The 7,534-nt window shown below is 52.8% G+C and overlaps 1 long non-coding RNA gene across 1 annotated transcript; it reads left to right on the top strand.

Moving 5' to 3' along the window:
* Positions 1 to 2,438: 2,438 nt before the first annotated feature.
* On the top strand, positions 2,439 to 5,714 carry LOC113629329 (uncharacterized). Its single transcript, XR_003436499.1, has 3 exons — positions 2,439 to 2,820; positions 3,851 to 3,936; positions 5,003 to 5,714. It is a non-coding gene; the product is annotated as an uncharacterized LOC113629329 (long non-coding RNA).
* The last annotated feature ends 1,820 nt before the right edge of the window (positions 5,715 to 7,534 follow it).

The following is a 7,534-nucleotide window of genomic DNA, read 5'->3' as shown; positions in this document are numbered from 1 at the left end:
GTAGGAGGATTCCCAGGCCCCTAGAGTTGCTTTATCATCTCTTCCTCCCCACAGCCTTGTGAGGTACAGATGTAGTTACCTCCATCTTACGGGAGGCTCAGAGAGACATATTATTCATCCCAAGTCACACCGCTGATAGCGAGACCCTAGAGGGGAGCCCAGAAGTAGCTGGTTGCAAGGCCTGCGTCACTGCCACCATTCCTGGGAGCTCTGAACACGGTTGGTGGTAGGCATGCTTGCTAATTAAATCACCAGTCAGCATCATCTCTCAGTCATAAGACTGGAAAAACCAGTGATGATTCAACAAACTCTGGGTAGACAAAATCAGTTAAGAAGAATCTTTTCCCCTCAAAGAGCTCATAGTCTAGTGTGGGTGTGAGACAAATTGAGACACAGGCGATCACAGTGAGACACGTCTATGATTGGAGAAGGGAGGGTGCATTGAACCCAGCCTGAGGAACCAGAGAGCATTCCCCAGGGAAGAGATGTTTAAATTGTCTGAAAGAGGAATAGCTGGAATTAGGACCCTCAGTCCTCTTGTAAGCAGTGGGAAGACCAGGATACCCAATGAACCCCCTTCCCTGCACAGCCAGACCTTCAGTTCATCACTGAGCTGCCAGCACCATTGATGGCTAGGATGACAACTTGGGGATTTCTACCGCACGGTGGCTGCTGATGGCCCTGCATCAGAAATGTCTTGTAGGGAACTTCCCTGGTGGTGCAGTGGTTAAGAATCCGCCTGCCAATGCAGGGGACACGGGTTTGAGCCCTGGTCCGGAAATATCCCACATGCTGCGGAGCAACTAAGCCCGTGCACAACTACTGGAGCCCACGCGCCTAGAGCCCATGCTCCGCAACAAGAGAAGCCACCACAATGAGAAGCCCGCGCACGGCAACGAAGAGTAGCCTCCACTCGCCGCAACTAGAGAAAGCCCACACGCAGCAATGAAGACCCAATGCAGCCAAAAATAAATAAATAAACAAATACATTTATGTTTAGAAAAAGAAAGAAAGAAATGTCTTGTCAAAGCTAGGCAGTGCAGAGCTTTACCCTGGTCCTACAGAATCAGAATGTGAAGGGCTGGGGGGAGTCAGGGAATCTGTGTTTTAAACCAGATTGTCCACAGAGCCCACTTTGATAACACTGCATCCAGAGGGGGACATGTTCCCTCGGACCCAGCCCCAGCTTGATACGATGGAAGCACTCAATAAATAAGAAGCAAAAAATAGGAAGAAAAGAAAAGAAAAGAAAAGGGAAGACGTATACGTTGTCCTTTTCCACTGTGAGCTTGTAATCTCTCTGAAGAGATAAATCACCCACATCAAAAAGACTCGGGCTTCTGCCCAGCCTGGCAGAGACCACAGAGGCTCTGCCCCCCTTAGGCTCTACTAAACACCCACTGCCTGGATCAGACAGGCAGGGCTGAGGCGAGTCCGGGGAGGCGGATCGAGGCAGACACAAGGCAGGGGACAGGGTAAGTAAGCCCTCCACCACTTTGTCAGATCCAGTTCAACCAACATGTATAGAGTGCCTCCTGTGTGCTGGGCCCTGAGCTAGCAGCCGAGGATATGGGAGAGAGAAATGGCCTCTGCCATCTAAGAAGGAACTGTTTAGAAAGGGAGACAGATGTGTGAATAAAAGATTACACCTTGGTGTGATCTAGTGAGAGAAGGCAATAGCCAGGTCACAGCACGATGATGAAAATCTGGGCTCCGGATTTGGATAAGCTGGGTTCAGATCTTGGTTCCATCACGGCCCAGCTGGGGGACCTGGGGAAAGTTCCTAACGTCATTCAGTGTCGGGTCCTCATCTATAAAACGGGCTCGTTTTAGGACATAATGCAGAGTGTCTAAAGAGTTGTGAGGATGATGCCTGGAATGAATTTGGCCCCGTGCTGGACCTGGGAATCATTCAGCAATGTTAGTGCTGTTGATTGTGATGTACAGAAGAGAAAGTGATGAGCTCCATGAATGTAGAGATTAGGGCAGTAATGCCAGGACAGAGATTTGAAGGATGAAAATGAGCTCATCAGGCAGGTGAGGATGGAGGCAGTGGGAACACGATATACAAAGGCTGCCTGAGCGTGTAATAATGTATTGTTTTCAAGGATGTGGTCAGACAACCCTAATCACTTGGGAGGGGCTAAAGGTGAAAAGGATGGGAGAGGAGTGGGAGAGGAAGCTGTTTGGGAAGCGTTCTGAGTGCCATATGATGGCGCTAACAAGGATGGTTAATATGCTGCAGTCATGCTGCACCCATAGCAGACATTGCTAATCAATCACAGATCTCTTCCGTGCTGAGCCAGGGTATGACTTTGGCATCATGGGTAAATTCTAGGCAGCCACTACCAACTGACTGTCCTTGACCTGTAAGTTGAAGGCTATTTGCCATTGCTGAGAGACAGGTCCTTCCAGAACCTACTCATACATCCCTGCTCCCAGCTGGGCGTCTTATCAAACCTTTCCTGTCTTCGCCACACTGCGGTTTGGGCTGCAGTGAGTTGGCAGGCCATAGTCCTTCCTTCCTTTAGACCAGCCTTCTCTGGGTCCATGTCCTAACCGCAGGTCTAGGAAGCAGCTGGAGCAGCCATTTGCGGTTTGGCTGGCCCTGGGCTGTCCCACCCCACCCACCCCGCAGTGAGGGCAGCAGCAGCACCCACCCCTGGCCAGGTTTGACTCTGTGGGTGGGTGGGTCCCTCTGCTGGGTCTGGCTTGCTCTCCACCTGTAGCAGCTGCAACCCAGGGCCACCGCATCAGGCCCAGCGACAACCTTCCTTGCCCAAGATGATTCCAATTTGGCCAGAATCTGATGGTGCATGTGTGAGTGAGGGATGTGGGCAGGGCGGGGCTCACTCTGAGACTGGCCACTGCGGCAGGGACCAGGAATAGCCCAGACAGCACCACGTGGTTCAGGCATGCTCCGTCAAAGCAAACCCTGTGTTTGGAGAGGCAGAAGTGAAGAGCACAGACTTGGTTTCCAGACGGGCTGGAGTCAAATCCTGGCTCTGCTTACTTACCAGCGCTACCACTTTGCTTCTCTCTGCCTCAGTTTTCTTATCTGTAAAATGGGGATAGTAATAGCAATTCCCCTTGGGTTTATTGCAAGGATAAACCAACTGATTCTAAGGAAAGTGCTCGCACTTAGTAATCACTTTATAAAGATTAACTATTATAGGGAAGGAAGGACAGAATGGATACACAGAGGGCTTGTGAATAGGATGGAATGGATCTGAACAGAACTTTGCAGGATTGGAATGGTACCTAGAGGGGTCATGACTGTAGTGGCTCCAGTTTTCTGAAAGCTTAGTGCTTCCCTCTCAGTTGTCAGGGGCCTGGGACCCTACAGCCTGTCCTGCCCTACCCCGCAACCCCCCTGGAGAAAACTGGCTGCCCCTCCACTGGAACTGATCTCCCGGCTCCCCAAAGGCACAGAACTCCTGTGAATTCCCTCCAGGCCTGGTGAGACGGGAAATTAATCTCCCTTTAATCCTGTACTTAATGTACAAGATTCCACTCCCCAGTGAGGCAATGAAATTAATCTGCCACTAATTTTCTGTTTGCCAACCCTGGGTTTCAGCATTTTCAGCTCTGCTTTTCCAACTGTCTTTCATCCCAGGGAACAAAGACCTAATCTCTTCTCTGGCCTTGTTTACTCTGCGTCTTCAAAATATGAATCACACTGGCATTTTGCTCTACTGGTTTGGGAAGGAGGGTGGAATGAGGTTTCCCCATCTTTCCCAGAGGGCACAGATTCCAGACCCCTCACCCCAGCCTCTCCCCAGCTTTCTGGGTGTGAGGGGATTAGGGGCCCCATGATCTGTCTGCTTACTCAGAGTCTATGTGTGTTAAGTCACAGAGAGGATGAGTAACGGCCACCCCCTTGGAAACTGCAGGAGGCGGAGGCCCCGAAGCTCGAACATCAAGTTCTAGTGTGAGGTGAGTACCTGGGCTCCCTCTTGCCCAGGTGTGTGTGTTTGGGGGGGGGGGGGTGGAGGCTTAGGACCTGGCCTTGCCTACCTGTCTAGCCTCTGTTCCCAGCACCTAAGGCTTTAAGCACACCTGCTCTTTCCTGAGCATGCTTGTTCTAAGCGGCTCCCTCTCTTTGGCCCCTGTTCCCCACTGCCCCAGGTAAGGCCTTGACCTCTCTGCGCCTCTGTCTAACAGGAATAAAAGTAGTACCTATCACATGGGTGGGCAGTGTGGACTGAATAGGAATCTCACCTGAAGCCTGAGAAGTGCATGATGTGGGCAAAAGCCTGATACAGGGGAGCTTGTAATGTCACCTGACTCAGATGCCCCACCTCTGGGCCACGTTTCCCAACCCTCAGCAGAAAGAGGGGTCCTCTTCTCTGGGTCCCCTTGGCACCTTGTTCACACCTCTGCTCTGTGGGGGGCCCTACCCTGAGCCTGCCGCTAATCCCCATTCCGCGGCTTAGCCCAGAGCCCGGGAACATAATCTCTCTGCGTTTTGTTTCCTTCAACTGCAGAGTAGAAATAATGGTAATAATGACGTCACTGGGGCTGTCAGGAGGATTACATGAGATGATGCCCATTAAGGGCTTAACACAGGGCGTGACCTGGGGTGAGCAGTGAATAAATGTCATGGTGTCTTTTTGTCATTGTTAACACTGTTATTGGTCATGCGTCGAGAAGTCTGTCCTCCCTAGCAAAATCTCCTAGAAGTCTGTCCTTGCCCGGCAGAGCTCCCTAAAGGCAGAGACAAGCCTCAGTTTTTCTTGGAATCCTCAGTGCCCCGCCCACTGTGTCTGACTCCGGAGAGTAGCAGGTGGAGGGAAGCGCTCAGAGCCCACCTGTCCTGAGTGCAGGCTGATCTCCCCACCTAGTGTTGTGTCCCTGGGGGGCCATCTCCTGTGCCCATAGGAGCAAGCTTGAACCCCCAGCCCTGTGTCACTTGCACCCGTAAACTGCACCATCTCTCTGATGATGGTGATAACGACATTCCACTCACCTTCCCCCTCCCCCTGTGTCACTGTCCTATCAGCATGAAGCCCCCAAGTGTGTCAAAGCTGGGAGAGACCTCGGCAACCATCTGGCCCATCCCCACACTTATGCCCAAGAAAACTGAGGAACAGAAAGCTTGTCCAGCTGGCCTAAGGTCACACAGCAAGTCAGAGGCAGCACCAGGACCGGATCCAGTTTCTTGATTCCCACTGGAGGCTCTTCCTAACACCGTGCCGCCTGTCATCATTTCACCAGCACCACTGTGGTGGAGGAAGGACGCCGGTATTTACTGAGCATCTACTATGTACTGGGTACTCTGTAGGCTTTTGTGTGTATTAGCTCAGTCACTCCTCCTGACACATCTGGAAGAGGTGATACTATGCTCTCCATTTTACAGGTGGGAAAACATCGGCTAAGAAAGGTAAAGCCCCTGATCAAGTTACAGTCAGGCAATGATGAAGCTGGAATTCAAACTCAGATCTGTCTGCCTCCAAAGCCTGTGCTCTTTCTGTTCTTCCTACAACCTCCTGTGGAGAAATGGGCATAGCTGGGCCCCTGGTTGGATGGGCAGGGGGCGGCCAGCCCAGCATCTCTGCTCCTCCCTCTGTGGTGGGAGACATGGAGGATGCCGGGACAATCAAATTACACACAGTGACTGAGGATTCATGAACAGCCAGGGCTTAGCTTATCCCGGTGGGACTTCCCACTGCCTCCGTGACCCAGCCCACGGCCCCTCCACCTGGACAAGTAGATTCCTGCCCCCGCCTGAGGGTGGGAGGTTGGCTGGGTTTGCAGCGGGCTGGGACCGGTGGAGCAGCAGAGACCGAGGCCGTGCAGCTGCCACGAGCCTCAGGCTGCTGGTGCCAGGAAAGGGGCAGGAAGTGGTTTGTGGGGAGGGGTGACGAGGCTGAGGCTGTTCGATGTGGCTCTGCCTGAGGTTTCTGCCCTGGAAACCTGACTCGCGTGGATGAAGCCCAGGCTCCCCTTCCCCGGGGGGCAGTTACTGCAATTACAGGCCCTGGTCCTGCAGGGAAGGGAGTATATGCTCCGAGGGGGCGGCCGATGGGGCCTCGGGAACCCGAAGCCGCCCCAGGGGTCAGCGGTTTCACCACCGGCTGATGGGCAGAGAGCCTGTGGGAGGACGAGTCCACACAGGCCAGCTGGGCTGAGCTGAGGAGGAAACCGGCCGTGTGTGCTCTGCCGGCGGGGAGGGCTCCCCCGAGTCTGGAGTCCTCGGTCCGAGCCCCAGCTTGGTTCTGACTCACCGTGTGAACTTGGGCAAGGCCTTTTCTTTCTCCGAGCCTCACTTTCCTTCTTTATCTCTAAAATGAGGTTTCCACCAGCTCTAAGAATTAGATGACTCTCCCCTGCTGCCACCCGATCAAAGGAGCATACAAACCACAAGGGAGCAAAATAGCAACACGGAAACCCACAGCAACGAGTAGTAACTGCTGGAGACGTGCTAGGCCCTGCTCTGAGCCCTCTGCCTGCTTTCTACAATCCTCCTAACAGCCCTGATGTGCCCATTTCACAGATTAGGAAACAGCCCACGTATTCATGGGGGTCTATGGGCGGGGCACCCTGGCCCACATACTGCAGAGAAAGGGAAATCTTTTGAATGGGAACTGAGGGTGCTGCCAGGCCCCACCTGCCCCCTGATGTCTCCTCCCCTTACCCTAGTGCCACTGGCCTGAATTGTCATGCTACCTCCTTAGCTACTCAGAGTCATGCCAAATGGATAAGAAATTTCTTTCCCTGGTGGTTCTGGGAAAGAGGAACGCCGGCCCCTGCTGTTCAGATGCCTAACCACCACCCCTATCTCCCCCTGACCCCCGTCCCCCCTCAATCCCAGGTTACAGAACCAAAGGCGACCTTACTGGCCACGCAGAGTGAAGCTTTGGGGAGTTCCGGCGAGCTTCTCAGGGAGTGAGTGGGGAGAGGGGGCTACATGTGTCTATTCTGAGAGCCTCGTTGCTGCTTTTGCCGGGTCCACGATAATCTGTGTGTCCCACGTGCCGTTTTACGTGAAGATAGTGTGGGCTTTGCACAGAACAAATTTGCATATCCTGGATGGATACCCCGCCCATTTTATGAACGGTGAAACTGAGGCCCAGAGAAGGAGAACGGCTTGTCCCACAGGCACCCGATGGCAGAGCCTGGCCTAGAGTTCAGACGTCCTGACTCTCAGTTCTGTGCTGCGTGCTTTCCAGAGCTCAGGCCAGGCAGGGCGGGGCTTGGAGTCGGACCAGGAGCTGCCTGCCTTGAGTAAGGACGGAAGCTCTTTGCTGATCAGACAGAAATTCCAAGCAAGGCCTTTTTGGATTTTGTTAAGCAGGGCATGGCTACTGAAGTAGGGCAGACCCAGCTTACATTCCCCCCCTTGCTTTATTGAGATATAACTGATATATAATATTGTGTAAGTTTCAAGCGTACAATATGAAGATTTGATACACGTATATATTATAAGGTGCTTACCGCCATAAGGTTAGTTAACACGTCTTTCCCCTCCCATAACTACCATTTTGTCGTTGTCGTGGTTACGGCGAGGGCATTTAAAATCTGCTCTCTTAGC

Source organism: Aethalodelphis obliquidens, unplaced genomic scaffold (genome assembly GCF_003676395.1).
Source record: "Aethalodelphis obliquidens isolate GAN/ISIS:26980383/991018 unplaced genomic scaffold, ASM367639v1 scaffold26, whole genome shotgun sequence".
Taxonomy (NCBI): Eukaryota; Metazoa; Chordata; class Mammalia; order Artiodactyla; family Delphinidae; genus Aethalodelphis; species Aethalodelphis obliquidens.
The sequence above is the reverse complement of the archived record's forward strand: the minus strand, read 5'-3'. Positions and strand labels throughout refer to the sequence as shown.